The 16053-nt window shown below is 36.6% G+C and overlaps 1 long non-coding RNA gene and 1 pseudogene across 1 annotated transcript; one reads left to right on the top strand and one right to left on the bottom strand.

The window, feature by feature from the left end:
• The first annotated feature begins 9591 nt into the window (after positions 1-9591).
• LOC145766185 (uncharacterized) lies at positions 9592-9950 on the top strand. The gene is made up of 2 exons (XR_014288694.1): positions 9592-9647; positions 9679-9950. It is a non-coding gene; the product is annotated as an uncharacterized LOC145766185 (long non-coding RNA).
• A 630-nt stretch (positions 9951-10580) lies between these two features.
• Positions 10581-15675, bottom strand: LOC145765984 (polypyrimidine tract-binding protein 1 pseudogene; annotated as a pseudogene).
• Between the last annotated feature and the right edge of the window lie 378 nt (positions 15676-16053).

Below are 16053 nucleotides of genomic sequence, written 5' to 3'. Positions count from 1 at the left end.
GAAAAATTTATTTAAACGTTTGCCCAAAGTGAGAAAAACCAGGAAATTTATGCAAAATGTGACAAATCAGGCCGTATCTTTAGGTGGCCATGATACCCCCAAGGATTTGTTTTGGACACACAGAAAGACACCAATAAATTTTGCAAATCGTAAATCGCGCAAAATTTACGCGATTTACGTTTCTTTTAACTAATTTGTGGAGCAATTTCAGAATGGCTTACTCTGTTGGGTTTTTGTGTAGTTATTGAGTTTTTGTGTAGCTGAGTTTTTGGTGTTTTCTAATTTTAGCCGCAGTTTTGCCCGTTCGAGTGTAAAAGCTACCTTTAATAAGTTAATAGCTGTTTATCTGCTAATAAATTTTATACAAATATTACCTAAAAGTGTTTCCAGAAAGCGCTGTAATCCATTATTTGAGTGTAAATTTGCAAAAAATTTCCGGGGGAGCATGCCCCAGGACCCCCTAGAATACGCGTGCCTTCGGCACGCTCTAACCCCCACCATTTTTATTGATTTCCTTGCTCAACCCACCAGGATACGCCACTGCACATCAGGTGGCGATGGCTTAATCAAACACTTTGTTGTTCTCATCATTTCATCAAATATTTGGGCCCCCCCCAAATTTTTTTTCTGGCTACGCCGCTGCACCCAGATAGCAAATAAGTCTTTGGTTGATTTACTGGTTAGAAAAGGGTTCACCTTCACGATAAAACTATCTGTTATAAGACTAAATTGTGGCCTAAATATTTAATTCAGTGTTTGCAACAAAAGAGCTGCGACAGACGAAATCTTCACCGTTCCAAAGTTTAAACAATTTACTGGGATACTATAATTATTTTTGAGGTATTGCCGCGCCAAAAACTTCAACAGAAGAACAGCTACTTCAAAAGCAAAAATAGAACGAATTGAATTGCACATGAATCAATGAAAAGCTGCTCTACGATATATCTCTTCAACAGAGAAGTTGGAAATAAGAAAATGAACGGAGAGGCTGGTCAGGAATTTAATTACGGTATCAAGAAAAGCATACGGGCCAAACAAATTTATTTTCACGCAAGTCAGTTCAATCTTAAACAGCTAAAATTTTGACCTGTTAGATCAGGGGTGGGCAACCTTTTTAACACAAGGGCCAGTTAGGAAAATGTAATGCATACAGGAGGGCCACACATCAATAAACACTAATTCATATTTTCGAAATTATGTAAATCGAGATGAAAATTCGTCACGCAATACTGCCACTCTTCTAGCATAACCATCCAGGCTCTCATTACTGCCATCAAAGACACCTTTTAAAGTGGGAAAATGGTCAATTTTGTGTTCACGCTTGCAAGCTAAAAAATATAGCTGGAAGAAGATGAAGGGCCGCACAAAAAATGGAAAAGGGCCGCACGCTGCCCACCCCTGTGCTAAGTCATTTTCAGTTGAACCTATTCAAATACAATCTGTTAGAGGCTTATCTATTTGAATAAACTTAACTGAAGATGGTCTAGCAGTTTGAAATCGATTTTACCTGCAGATGGAACTAACCGAAGTGAAAATAAATTCGTTTGTATTACAAGACATGTAACCGAGTCGTTCATACCCAGCATTGTTGTGGGTTTGACACCTGTAAGAATTTATTTCACCCTTTTTTTCGAGTCAAATATGATTAGAGGAAATCTGAAGTAGCAATGGGCTAGCGATGAAGAATGAAAACCAACGTATGGATGAAAACAACTACGAGATGGATTCTAGAAGATTCGACAAAAAAGGAAGGGTGAAGAGAAGACTGGCGAGTTGAAGATGCGAAAGATAGAATAATGTGGAAGCCATCTGCTAGCAGCAGTGGCATAATCGGTTGATGTTAATGATGATGCGATCAGAGACTTAACTCAATTTTTGCCTCTGTCGTTTTGCTCCAATTGTTTCCTCACTTTAGGCATTGCTTGTGTCGTTGCTCTAAAGGTAATTTCCTGAGATGACGTGTGCAACGTCACACTTGCAGGCTACACTCAATCAGTAGTGTTGACAGGGAAGTCCAGGAGGTACTTTTGGACCTGGGATAAGTTTAGAGGCCTGTAACCTTTCCAAGGGGCCGAAAGTTGAAGAAACCAACTCGTAAACAATCTTAATCTGGGGCTCGAGGATCTCATTAGTATCGGGCCCTAATTACCATCTCAAAGGCCCTGCCCCCTCAATAAGTAGAGTAGACATACCGCAAAACATTTGTCCAGTATGGAAAAAGCTTTTATATAAAAAAAAAAAAAAAAAAACAGTCGGTCGTGTGCACCGTGAAAGGGAAGGCAAAAAGAAAAACATTTGGTGACTAACATACGTGCATGTAATATGTTTTGAATATCATAACTTTTTAGGGTGTATGCCATCCCCAACACACAAAGCAGCTTGTTGTCAGCTATTGATAAACTGACGTCTTTTTCAACTTGGTCCTGCACTGTCAATATTGATTCTTGTAAAAGTTAGAAGTATGACAACTGAGACAGCAATTACTCAAGTATTTATTTGCGTCTCTAGTGACAACACCAAATAAACATCGAAAGTTGACTTTCCCGTAAAGTGAGACACAGATGCAAAGGCCAGAAAAATGCGTGGTTAGCAATCTTATTAAATCTTTTTAATTAAACAAAGAGTGAAATAAACGTTGATTTATTTGCCAGGGAAGAGTTCTGCAAGCCTTTTGTATGTGCAGGAAAACCCCAAAACTTTAACGTGTCGCGATTCACGGAGCGGTTTCCCTTAAATAAGTTCAAGAGCGTTCAACCAGTGGCAAGGTTGTCACATTGCAGTTTCCACAGAGGCTAAAATTTAGGGCTTGAACTTGATTGGTTTTGTTATTTTGCAGCTAAGACTGTTCGAAATGACTTAATGGATCGAAACGAAATATTTCAGTTCGAACACTCGTGAGCCTGTATGACTAGAAAACGGTTTTGTTTCAAATTTACAACAAAACAAAATTGTTTAATTTTTTTGAATGAAACAAAACTGAGGCAAAGTTGGCATCAAAACGAAACATTTTAAAACGTTTTTGTTCCGAGCAGCCATGTTTGCAATATTCTCCGTAGCCATCGTTCGTCAACGATACAGTATTATGAAAAACTAAGATTAGAAGTCTGAATCATTCTTCTTTTGAATGCGTTCTTGGTTGGAGTAAGGCAATTAAGGTGCCACCATCCTGCTAATGAGATGAAGCTGACAGGAAGACTTCGTTCAGTACAATGAACCTTTATCATTTGTATTTTCAAGCAATGCCTTCTTAGCAGGTGTTAAACTTAGTGGCGCATGCGCAATGCGCATCCGGGGGGACGATCGCCATATCTAAAACACAGACAAGTAACTTTATTGACGGTGTATTTGCAAGGTAGAATTGATGTAGACATCGTGCTTTGTTAAAGCGGCCCCTTTTTAGGCGACTTGCTGGTTTCGCTCCTGGTTGAACTGATTACTAAAAGGTTATTGCGGTGGAGTCGACAATAAAGAAAAGTACGTGAAACCCTGTTCGATTTCTTCTAACGTTTGTTTTCTAATACAGATGGATCGGTAATGCATTGACCAAAGCTTTAACAATGAAAAATAACACTCTGACATCAGTAACAAACAAGATGCAGCAAAAACCAACAAGCGCATGGCTTCGCAGGCTACACGGCCAATAAAAATTTATTCAACATCTGCTTAAAACCTTATGCTGCTCAGCGATTCATATTTTCCGGCACGGAAGAGCAAGTGAGGCCTATTGTTCGATTTTGGATGAAAAAACAAATGATGACGTTTCGGCAGTCAGTGCTGGATGGCGACTCAACAAGGCCCCGTTTTATGACGTCACAACGACACTAGAATGAAACAACAATGAAGATTAAGTGGCCCTCAGTACCCACTCAACTCTCCACACTCAAAATTAAGCATCTACGTCATAATTGGCTCAGTTGAGCAATTAAGCACTCCTGGTCTTGAATCGGTCTTATGGCACACAGGAATACAGCATTTGGTAAAGAAGGGTTTATTCGATCATGTAGCAGCCTACATCGGCCAGAGGTGAACAATGTAATCAATTGAAATAAATTTACGCATTCAGTCTTGACTGAAGTTTTCTACCAAACTCTCAAACCGCTGTTTTTATTTTTTATGCTGTTTTTTCAGATATTGAGGCAGTCTTGACTGAAGCTGGAAAGTGTGTACCTTTAACGATGCTTCATCTTCACTATGCGAAAAAGCCATGGGAAGGAAAAAAATGCAATCCGTTGAAATTTTGCAGCTTGCATGAGTGGCTATTGCCACGAAAAACAATTTTAACCTACTGGATTTGGGCTTTGTCAGGCAAGACAACAAAATAAACTCAGTAGCACCTCCTGGTGGCCATTTGTTCAAGTAATCGCTCCTGCAAAGATTTTGTGATAAATAAAAGTCACAAAATCGGTTTTGTAAACGCTATAGAACGTAAAAACAACGTGACAATACTTCAGCTGCATGGGATGAAAAAGTATTCATGTAATATTTATGAACCCTGTTGTCGTCAGTGGGATGATTCAATAAACGAAATAATGAAACACGTGACTGAAAGGAACCAATCACAAGGCAGTAAACACCGGTGCAGAGCCGGTGCCAACATGTTTTCAAAGCCGCTTTGAAAAAATATTGACAGTTACCAAGCATCGAGTTTTCATCAACAAGTCAGTAATCAAGTTATGTAAAACCGTGACGTTTGCGTCTGTTTTGCGTCGAATTAAACGTTACGCAATTATACCAACGAGTCCTTAGCAAACACAAAGAAGTTCGATTGGGTTTGCTAGTGCTTTAGTTGTTTGCAGGATGGTATTGCAAAGTGCATCCCAGGAACCACAGTTCTACTGACATATCGCATCGATGCCAAGATACAAGCTGTCATATCAGTATGAAACTATCAGTTTTATGATCATGCAATAAAGTGTTGTCAACACTACAATCGATTGTTCATTTAGAAAGAACAACACAAAAATGACTTAAACCAAAAATTTGATAGGGAGACAACGAAACGACCACACTGCGGTGTCTTAGTCAGTTGCCACCCTGGAAATAAATAATTGGAGTTATGAAGCAATTTAACAATAAGACTGGAACAAGCCACGTAGAGCAAATTGAAGCAATAATCTTAGCTGTTTATTTTTTTGTGAATTCGTTAGAAGGTTCTCATTGAAATAAAATATTTAAGAAATTTCATATGAAGTAAGGTTATTTTTTAACGCGTCAGTTCAACGTTATTTAGCAAAAATCGATTTTTAATTAAACAGGTTCAAACTGAATCCTGTGAAAACAATTTTATTTGTATTAGTTAGATGTGAATGGGATTTAAATTTAACACAATTTTTCAGCTAGTGACGTTTCAAAGTATGCAGCTGAGTTATGCAAAAGCTTTAGCAATAGAAAAGATTTTAAACTGCAATTTTTTTCTCATCAGAGAGCCTATACAGAAGACAACATGCAATTCATAACGCAGCTGGTGCAGCTGACTAAAGCAATTTCTGCAACTAAAGAAATCGCTATCAAGCCTCGGCGTGCATATCGAAAACGAGCTTACAAATACTGTGCATACATTCAACATAAAAGCACGATTGTTTAAAAACAGCAATTGCTGCATCGTTCTGCAATTGTCGGGAGCGTCATATTTGCAGCACCAGTCATTGAACTAACCTTACAAAATGACCTAGCAAGAATTGCATGAAGGGAAGTGAGCTGTGATGTGAGCAAAACGATCAAAAACCGGACAGCTGTTGGAAGGAAACACGTGCTACGATGCTCTGCTGGGTAAACAACTTGTCCATTATTGAGCACAGGGTTTAAACAAATGAATGCAAACATGCTCAATTTTTCAAAAAAAATGCTTATTGTGACAGGAGTCACTGCATCTATTCATCAAAAAGCTTGTGGCGACCTTCATCAACTCGTGGTTGTAATTGTCATTTTAAACACAAGTAGGCGACATTTTAACCAAGACACTGAAGACCCAATCTACAACCTATCCAACAATTGCAAACAAAATCAAGTTTACCAAATAAAAAATCGCTTACAAGCTTTGGTATGATAGTGAACGTAATGGTAACGTGAAATGTGGTCACATAGGCTAGTCAGTTTGCTGAGCTTCGAGAAATGTGAAAATAAGGTTTTCCTGTTTACGACACACTAAGTCTTCGGCACTAACGAGAGTAGGATGGTTATCAACAACCAGCTTAAAGGGCGGGTGTTGAACTAGGTTTGCATTATTGGAAAGCAAACGCCTTATCCTCTGCGTTATTCGACCATGTAATGGTACGTTTCAAAAAAATTATTTGAAAAGTGTAAATAAGTTCAGTAGTAGCCCAGATTTTCGTTCCGCAATGTAGTTCTGTTTGATAGTGTATCGTTTCGTACGCTTTGGTATTAGACCAATACCAAGCGTTGAGGCTAGAAAAGAGATCAGGCATAAAAAACAAACCACAATTTCTATTTGTACGGTGTGTTCTGGTCATGGGGCTCTTTTAACAAACAAAACTGCTCTACAGCGCGAGGTAGGGAAATCGTGTGCATTAAATTTTATCCGCATAGCGGTACCTTCCATTCAAAATTAACTAAATTCACGAAGGGCAGCAACCGCAGGGACTTGTCTCCTTGAGAAGCAATTTGCCAACTCTAAACGGTCAGTGATCCGTTGCTGTGTATTCATTAGATTGTATTGTTGCAACTGTTTCATTGATGCTTGACAGGGTCGGCAATTACCAGGCCGCGGCCGGGTGCCGGTTCGTGAGGAATTTTTTACTGAGCCGTTCAACACCAATCAACCAGGGCTAGTAGTAAAATATAAATTTTATTTTTAATAATTTATTACAGTAGTAAGCGTTCGCTGAGAAAAATACTCAAATAAAAAAAACAAGAATTCTATAAATTTTCCTTCAAGAACAGTAAAACAAAATTACAAAGTAGGCTGGGCATAACGAACACACTGCAGGTGTCATTGACTACCATGCGTTGCTCAAGCGCACACCCCGAGACGAAAACCAAATCAGGGCTGCTTGACCTTGAGTCGAGAGGCAACCACTGAGCTAACGAGGCGAACGTGCGTAACGTGAGTGATTTTCCACATTCAAGTATGTAAGTACATTTGTACAGAGATAGAATAACGTGGGGCAATGCAAAAAAATCTAATTGAGCAAAAATCTGTTACATTGGCAACTGCTGGTATTCTATTCGGATCCCATGGCTATGGGTCTACGATATCATAAGATGATAGCTGAGAAACAAAAACTACGACCTTAATTTATTGAGGCGAAGTATAGCCTATTGTGCATACTGTAAAAAGTATACAATTTTTGTGATTTGATTAAGTTAGTATTGTACCTGTTAATGGTATATTTTTCATTCGACTATCCCATTACAGCTTGTAATGAGATGGTCGAAGCCACATCACAAACCTTGCCACGGCGACACCAGGACTATAAGCGGGATAGAATAAACTTCAACACCACAATGCAAGGTGGAATAAATTGGGTGGATCTGGTAGCCACAGAAAATTTAAACAAAATACCACCCGACCGTATGTCATCGAGTATGGAATCACATTTTATCTCACAAACATCTACAGAAATATCTGAAATATTTTCTCCCTCTATAGAAAAAAAATGACTGATAGTCGGCGCCAGGCATTATACTGTAGAAATCTATTTCTTGCAATTTATACTGGAACCAGGGTAGTGCTGACTGCTGAACGTGAACTACGTAGTGTTGAACGTGATAATTAAATAGGCAACATTGTTACATTTATTAACTATGTGAAGCAACTTTCATGCTGGCTATGAAGTGAGTCTACTTTGCACGGTATTATTTTAAATTTATCGGTTTGATGAAACAAAGACGTAAAACAGCTTCCACGTGTTGCCAGGGATGTAACCAGAATCCTTTCCATTGTAAAGAGATTTCTGATTCCAAAGAGCAAAAAGTTAAAACTAAAACTTTTCTATGAAAATATGACTCATACTCACCACCTAGTGATAAATATGACTAAGCAATCTTGGCAGGAAGGAGTCGCACAAGCGCTCCTGTGCATCTACGTCCTACAAGACTGGCGGGCGCAATGATCGGTTGAGAAAACCAGAAAGCTTTTTCACGACGTGGGATTACTGGAAACAAAACATGTGATCCAAGCACTGACATTCCGTTTTTAAAAAAGAAAAGTCAGAACGAGAGTGGGTGACGTAAGTCTACATGTCAATTTATTTTGTTTCAACAGCGCCATGTATTAGACTAGTTTTGGCGCAACAATATCTTAGCAGTCGAGTGTAGCAAGAATTGACAGCGATAGACTAAAACTTTCTCGGAGTAAATGTAATTCTTGTTTTACCTTTTTTGAACCCAAACAGTGTACAATACATTGGAAATTATGTCGAGTTCGAATTTATAACTTACTAGTCTATTTTCGTTATCTAAAGCCGGATTCATTGTTTTCAAATTTCCGAAAACGTAAGAAGACTGGGTGGTGTCGGGGCCTATCTGACAAACTTTTCGAAGTTCAGGATACATGGTGGAAAGACTGATCAAGGTGGCTTCGCACAGTTGTACTCCAGAGGTTAATAGAAATATAAAAAGCTTTCGTGAATTCCTGTACTACTCTAAAGTAGCCTACTGTTAGTATGATGTTCTAATTACCACTAGGCTACTCAGTCTTAAAGAGGTTGAATTCGTATTCATTGGTTGAACAGACGCAAAATAGGTCAAAAGATGTGGACTCTGAGGGCATAAACCAACAAAGCTGATAGTGAAAGGTGAAATTCTGTGATAGTGGAAACTCTTATGGGTTACACTTACAGTCTACACCACTTACAACTAGTTGACCTCCAGTTAAACCTAGCATTTATCATAACTATACTTACTTATTGCTATGTTAAATTTTCAACGAAGAAGAATTGGATAAGTCATCGATCATACCCAGTGTCAGATCGTGTCATCTGTTTTCAAATAGGCTATACTGATATAAGCAATTGGCCACGTAAGCCACTTAGCTGAAGAGAGAAAAGTGTTCCTGATTAGCCAGTCAATTGCCCTTGTGTAACCACAGAAGTGGTTGAAAAGTGAATTTAGAACTGCCCAACAGAATAATCTTTATGGGCATATTACTGACATTTTGAAACAAAAATATGGATCTAGAAAAAAGTGTCAGTTCAAATATACCAAAAATACAACCAAGTTTGTGGAGACAGAATAAATTGTGAAGAGCATGAAAAATCAAAGCGATTTTATTGAAAACAAATTTGTCTGAAATTATACTCAATGAATTCTTTACCATTCAATCCTGGCAACAGGGACTAGGCTTTTAAAGAGATAGGCTAATAAGTAATAAAGTACGGTATATTAAAAAAATCTATACAGCTTCTACAATCTACACTTACTCAAAACTCACAGATATAAGCAGCTTTGTCAGTCCATGTTCGGGCTAAGAAAGTCACAAAAATGTGTACTTCGATTTGGCAAGAAAACTTTTCATTTCGTTGAAAGTGAACCCAAGTTCACAACAGGGTTGATCTCTAAGTGGTCAAAACTGGGTTTTCATCACTAAGCGGTTTCAACCTGGTTTTAACCGGTCAAAACCCTGACCTGACTGGTCAAAACCCCGTAATGAGTTGCTTGATCGTGTTCGCCAGAAAATCACTGAAAACGTGAGGGAGATGGTAGAAGATGAGGCAGAAGGTGAGGGAGAAAGAAAAGATGAAATTGACTGGTGAATGAAGCATTTGAATATACTGGAGAGACTTGTTAATTCCAATTGTTCAATTGAGGTGTTCTAACTTGCATAAAGTAGATAGGCATAAGGCATCACAACTTGTTCCTTTTCCGATAACCCTTTCTTGGCTTGACGTGTACTTTGCTTCAAAGAACGAATCATAAACTATCCTGTCTTTAATTTTTAAAGCATCTTAGAATATGCATTCGCATTGTTTTATTTTAACTGGATAAAATTTGATGGCAAATGTTTTTCATAAAAAAAAATTGTTGGAATAAAATCTTGTACTTCAGTTGGCTGTGCAAATTGTTCATCGTTCTACCAAGCATTTTTTGGTTCATCAGAAACTTATTTTTAGAATTTGAATTTTCTCAATAATTAAAATAACCAACTGATTGAAATATCAAAAACAAACAGAAAAGTTGAATATTTTTTGTTCCAAATCCAGCATTTAGGTTATGTTGATCAAAACAAAATATAGTTGAACATCATTACTAATAACATGGAGGGTAATACTTTTAATTCAATTGAAAAGCAACTTGATTCTTACACTAAAGGGGTTTTGACCAGCAATAGGTGGTCAAAACTGCCCGGTTTAAACCAGGTTTTAACCGGTTTTAACCGGGCGGTTGAAACCGCCCCGGTTTAAACCGATCAACCCTGGTTCACAAATCACATTTCGTTGAAAGTGAACCCAAGTTGACTTTTACACGAAAATTTTCGACTGTTTGAAAGAAGTTTGTGTTGAGAAAAAAAAAACGAACGAGCAAAACAGATATGAGATTGGACTTACCAAATCTACTGCGATCTCTACACATTCTTTCACCTTTCCACTCAGCATAACACTCAACTTTCTCTAAACTACTGACTAAACAATAAAAAGAAAACCTATTAACCAGGCGCAATTTTAATAATGGCGAGGTCAAACATGTTTTAAACAAATTCACAAAACATTGAAACGGATGCAGAGAAAGAAAAGCAGCAAATCCTGTTCTGTGCATTAGTGAAAAATTTTGACATATCACAGAAATAGCACATTTGTGATAAGTTGTCATTTGTCATGGTAAGAAAACACTGTGTGCTGTTTTTTTTAGAAATACATTTCCCTCTTTCTATTGGCAATCTTACCAGCAGAAACGAAAAGCATGGTAAAGCACTGAATGTGAACGGTCTATTTACGATGATGAGCCTACGATGGAGAAGTCTTCACTTCAGTAAATCATCGAATAAAAACATTAATTGCATTACAGGATTTCAGTTCGAAGAAAGCTAAAAAAAATAGCAGCAGAAAATGCACGATAAATTAGTAGGACACCAGCAATCGGTATGGTTGGTCAGAAACCACAATGAAATTAAATCAGACGTTACAACTTAAGGAACGTAAATAAACTCCTTAAATAACGTTATATTTGTTGAAAGCAAGTATAACGGTGCAAAGCCATCTAAATGACGCACACAGATTTAGTTGCTTGCGAAAAAGCCCAATTAAAAGATTTTAACATCGCGACACTATGAAAATAATGTAAAAAACGTTAAGTTGCTTTGGGCAGTATGTCACAAGTAATGAGAAAGGTTTCTGCAAAATTCATTTTCAGAAGCCTGAAGAGATTAATAAACGTAAGAATAAGATTCAAATACAAGGTTTAAATGCGGTATGCAAACTTTATTGGCGATTGTATAGGACTTTGGTGCACTTTAAACCAGCCAGCAAGTTGACTCTTTTTGCATTGATTCAACGCCTCCTGATGTTGGATGTAAACATTGAATGAATGCGCATTTAGGACTGACTTGCAAAAGATGAAGAGCGTAAAAAAGAAAGTTTAGTGTTTTAAAGTATTTGATCAAGCAACTGAAAAGAAATATAAATTCAACTACAGAAAGCTGATGACGTCTACTGAAATGAAATAGCTTGTCACAGCTTGTCTTGTCACATGTTCTTATATGTTTAATGAACCTGAAGAAATACTCTAGAACGATCATGTTCCAAATAGGATCATTTTTAAATGACTACCGTATAAACCTACTAATTGGTTATGGATATCCGATTTATTAATAGTTTTTTTTTTAATCAAGACAAATCCCTTTCAATTTGATGACCTTATAGTCGAAGAGTTTTAACATAACAGTATAAAAATACATGTTATATATACTTGCAAAATCTCATTCCAAACACTCTTTTTCATTTTACCTTACTATCTGCACTTATGACATTATCTAATTTTTCAGAGATTTTCTTTTACCAGAGATATCAATGACATGAAATCCCAACGCTGAAAATTAAGTTTTTGTGCATTGCATTATCATTAAATCCATTTTCTCAACATCATAAATATCCTCAAAACAATGAGATTCAACAAACACTAAAGTCATGTTATAAAACACAAGATAAACACTACTGATGATTTGTTTATGTTTAATTGTTTATAGCACAGTTTGAATGTCTTGTCATAGTTTGAATCTCTTATACCAAAGTCAGCCACATAATGTGACCAGCACAAGCATAGCTTGCATGACTTACCTAAAGATATTTTTATGTGCGATAAGTAAAGTTGAGTTAATGAAAGAAATGAATGATTGACTGGGCTTCATACATGATGCGCAAAATTGTTTCATTTGAAATATTCTTCAATCAATATGTAAGCATTAGCAATAGCAACTTATAACACACAAGAATGAACAACCCAGCAATATGCTTGAACACGAAAGGTAAGATTGTCACCAGCTTCGTTATGTTAGACAACCCGTGGGGGAAAGTTAAACAGCAAAATATCGCTGGTAACAGTGGTAACACAGGACTGGTTTGAAATCCTATGCTTTAAAATGGTATATTTTGAGCTTAGAGTTAAAAACATTCAACATGAAAAAAAAACTTTTAAAACGCAGCAAAATTGGCATGTTTTTGCACAAATGAAATTGAGTATATATGTGCTTATTTGCTTACATTTAAGTAATTTATTGCAAAAAAAATGTTTTTATTCCTTACAATGGCAATTTATGTTGTTTCCGTTTGCAAATGTATACACAAGTACATGACAATAACATTTCTTGTTTTACATCTAACTGTATGCAGTCATATGTTCAAATATTGAACAGGATTAATAACATTATGTTGAAAGTTTAAGATTTACAATCAAAACAACATATGTACCAAAAAGTGTATAATTTATTGGCTTTTCATATTTTTCAGATTCAAAAAGCCTAATTTGAGGATGCTTGACAATGCAAAGTGTTTCAGTAATTTAAAAATACACTCACTTTGGCAATGTTTACATTACTATTGCTTGAAAAACTTAGCTTGAAATTTGTATGAGTTAACTAGTACAATGTACAAAGTACTATGTACGACTGAAAATTGTGATGTACAAAAAGATGACATCCATAAATTAAGGTTAAGAACACCCTTGAAAACACAAGCAACTATTTGCACACAACAGATTTGAGAAATAGACAAAAAACTTTAAAAAAAGTACAGAGCTTGATATGTTTTCACGCAGAAAAAAGGAGGTTGAGCTTTTTTGTATGATCAATTGTCTGAAGTAAAACAATAAGAAAGTTCAATAGAAACAAAAGAATGAATTTCAATTTTTTTGTAAAGGAATGTGCGGCAACTTAGAGTTTACAACAATAAACATAAAAATCAAGCAGTTTACATGCAACTGGAATGTTAACCAGAAAAATTAGCAAAAATAAACTAAGTTAGCAAAAAAAAAAACATTCAAAATGTATCAAGAAAACGTTTGTGAATTGATTCATTAACAAAAGCGATTTTTGGGAGTGATTCACTATTAGCACTTCCACTAGAGGTGATGCAAAAGCTCTAATGAAAACAAGATTGCAATTTTAAGTAACTTCCTACCATTGCATCAACTACCGTTTCTCAAAACAATAGATTAACCAATATGGCAATTTCAAAGAAGCAAAAATACGAATTTTTAATGTAGCGCAATGCTTCTTAATAATTAATGATGCTAGATTTTCAAAATTTTTATATTCACTATGAAGTGAGCGATGCTATAAGGCGTTGTAACAAAGGTAGCTTCATCTTAGTTGCCCAATCACAAAACACAATGACCAAAAGTTGGCAAAGAATTGAACAAGTAAAAGTTGCTAAAAATAACACACATTCAGCACACATTTTCTGTCACAAAGTACGTCTTATATACAATACACGAAAATATATTGAGCAACTCTGCAGGATGCAATGACATACAGCATTACAGCAAGTGACCGATGTGAATGATTGACAAACTGGCTATTTTTCTGTTTCCCTTCAGGTAAAACACAATCAGAGTTTACTACAATCACGACCACCTTATCTAACGTTCATCAACAAAGAGCAAACTTTCATTTACTGTTTTGAAATAAATCAGTTTATTCTTAGATCTACAATTTCATATGTGACCTTTGGAGAAAGAAACACGCAGATGATTCGTATCGGTCAGCTTACAATTGTGCAGCATCACCAAACAAGTGACTGCTTCATCAAGATTACTGAGTTGAATTAATGCCATTTTTCTGTCTTTCTGAAAGAATTTAAAACCTTTAACATGTCCAAACTCATTGAAGCTATCAACTAGAAACTCTTCGGTTGTTTCAGGAGGGATGTTAGACAGATGGAGAACATCAGAAGGTGGAAATATGTTTTGAAAGTTTTTAGAACCTGGTTTTTTAAATCTATGCAAAGACGAATTTGTGAAGTCTTGAGTAAGATTAGCTTCATCCAAACCTTCCTTTGGCATCTGAACTTGACTGTGCTTGGACAATACAACTTGCAAAGATCGGCCGAACAGTTTAACTCCGTGCAAATAATTCATAGCAACTTGGGATTGTTGACCATCAGACATCTGAATCAATGCATTACTCTTCTTTTGAAACAAAATTTTTACTCGAAGTACGTCTCCATAAACTCCGAAGAGGGTGAAAAGCACAAGAGGAGTGACTTTCACTTCATCCAAATTTGATACATGAAGTACGGAGCAATTGTTTTGCTGCTGTGGGGCAACTAAAGCAGCCAACTGGGCAGCATACGTTGCACTTTTTAGCTGATCAGCATATGGGGATTTTGATTGACCAGATGAAAATGGAAACTGGGTTTGTTGGAGAGCAGCAGCAATAGTGGCGGCTTGTGCTTGGAAAGAATTGGACATCAATGAAGCAGGATTAGAAAGAAGGGACTGTAAGCTAGATGAGGCTGGTGTACTTAAAAGACAATTTTCTCCAGATGGAAGGTCTGCTCTTGTATAGTCACGACTTTTATCATTATTGTATTTAACATTAAGTGAATTCAATTTGCTATATTCAATTCGTAACGTACAGCAGCCATTGTAAATATTTTGCCCGTCTAGTGAGAGCTTAGCCGTTTGAGACTGCACAGCATCACCCATTTGAATGAGTGCCTGGAATTGGTTGTTTTTATTAAACGTAATAGTCTTCAACACAACTCCAAACTTTGAGAAAATGGTATGCAGCACATCAAGTGTGATAGGATAAAGCATATTTTCAACAACCACTCGTAGTACATGATTTGTTCCACCCTCCGTTTGCTGCATCGCTTGCAACACTGCTTGTGCTTTCATTTGGTTTGGGGAGTTGTCAGTTTTCAACTCTTTGTGATTGGAGTATTGAACATAAGTTATTCTTTGACGAATAGTTGGAGGTGTGATTGCACACTCATCTACCATTTGTTTCGCAACTTCATCATTCTCCATTTCTAAAAACGCTTGATTTTTTCCTTTCAGCAACAATAAATTAGTGACTTTTCCGTAGTTTAATCCAATTTGAATAACTTCGTTTTCCGTAACGTCACTCGGAAGACTGCGAATATGTACAACCTTGGACACAACCTCGTTGGTAAATCTTTCTGTACGAATCTTTTTCGCTCCGTTATTTATTGAACCTTCAGACAATGCAGTAAAATCTTCGTTAATTCGTTTCGAACCACTTATACCTAAAGTTGAATCCATTCCTCTCTTGCCATAAAAACCATTAACTTTGCAGAAAAACTACAAATTTACCTTGGAAACAATTGGATTTTCAGTATTTAAATAAGTCTAAATGCACCTACATTACAAATGTTTAAATAAGCAATCAGTTTAGAAAGCAGGAACTTGATACTTAATGTTTTTTTAGAAAGTTAATCGGAGTTTAGGGCAGGTGTGTCTAAATTTTCTTTCCAAGGATCACATTCAGAAGCATACACCAAAGTCCAGGCCAGTTGCTAAATGCAAGGCATAATAGACTCCTCACTCATGTAGTGATGTTAGCATATCAATATTTGTAGACTGTATGACTGTATGTGCAGTGTACACTCCTGGTTTTTTTTTTCGCAGAGACTTTTCGGT

Source organism: Aplidium turbinatum, chromosome 3, assembly GCF_918807975.1.
Source record: "Aplidium turbinatum chromosome 3, kaAplTurb1.1, whole genome shotgun sequence".
Classification (NCBI taxonomy): domain Eukaryota; kingdom Metazoa; phylum Chordata; class Ascidiacea; order Aplousobranchia; family Polyclinidae; genus Aplidium; species Aplidium turbinatum.
Note: the sequence above shows the minus strand (reverse complement) of the source record. Positions and strands in the feature narration are given on the sequence as shown.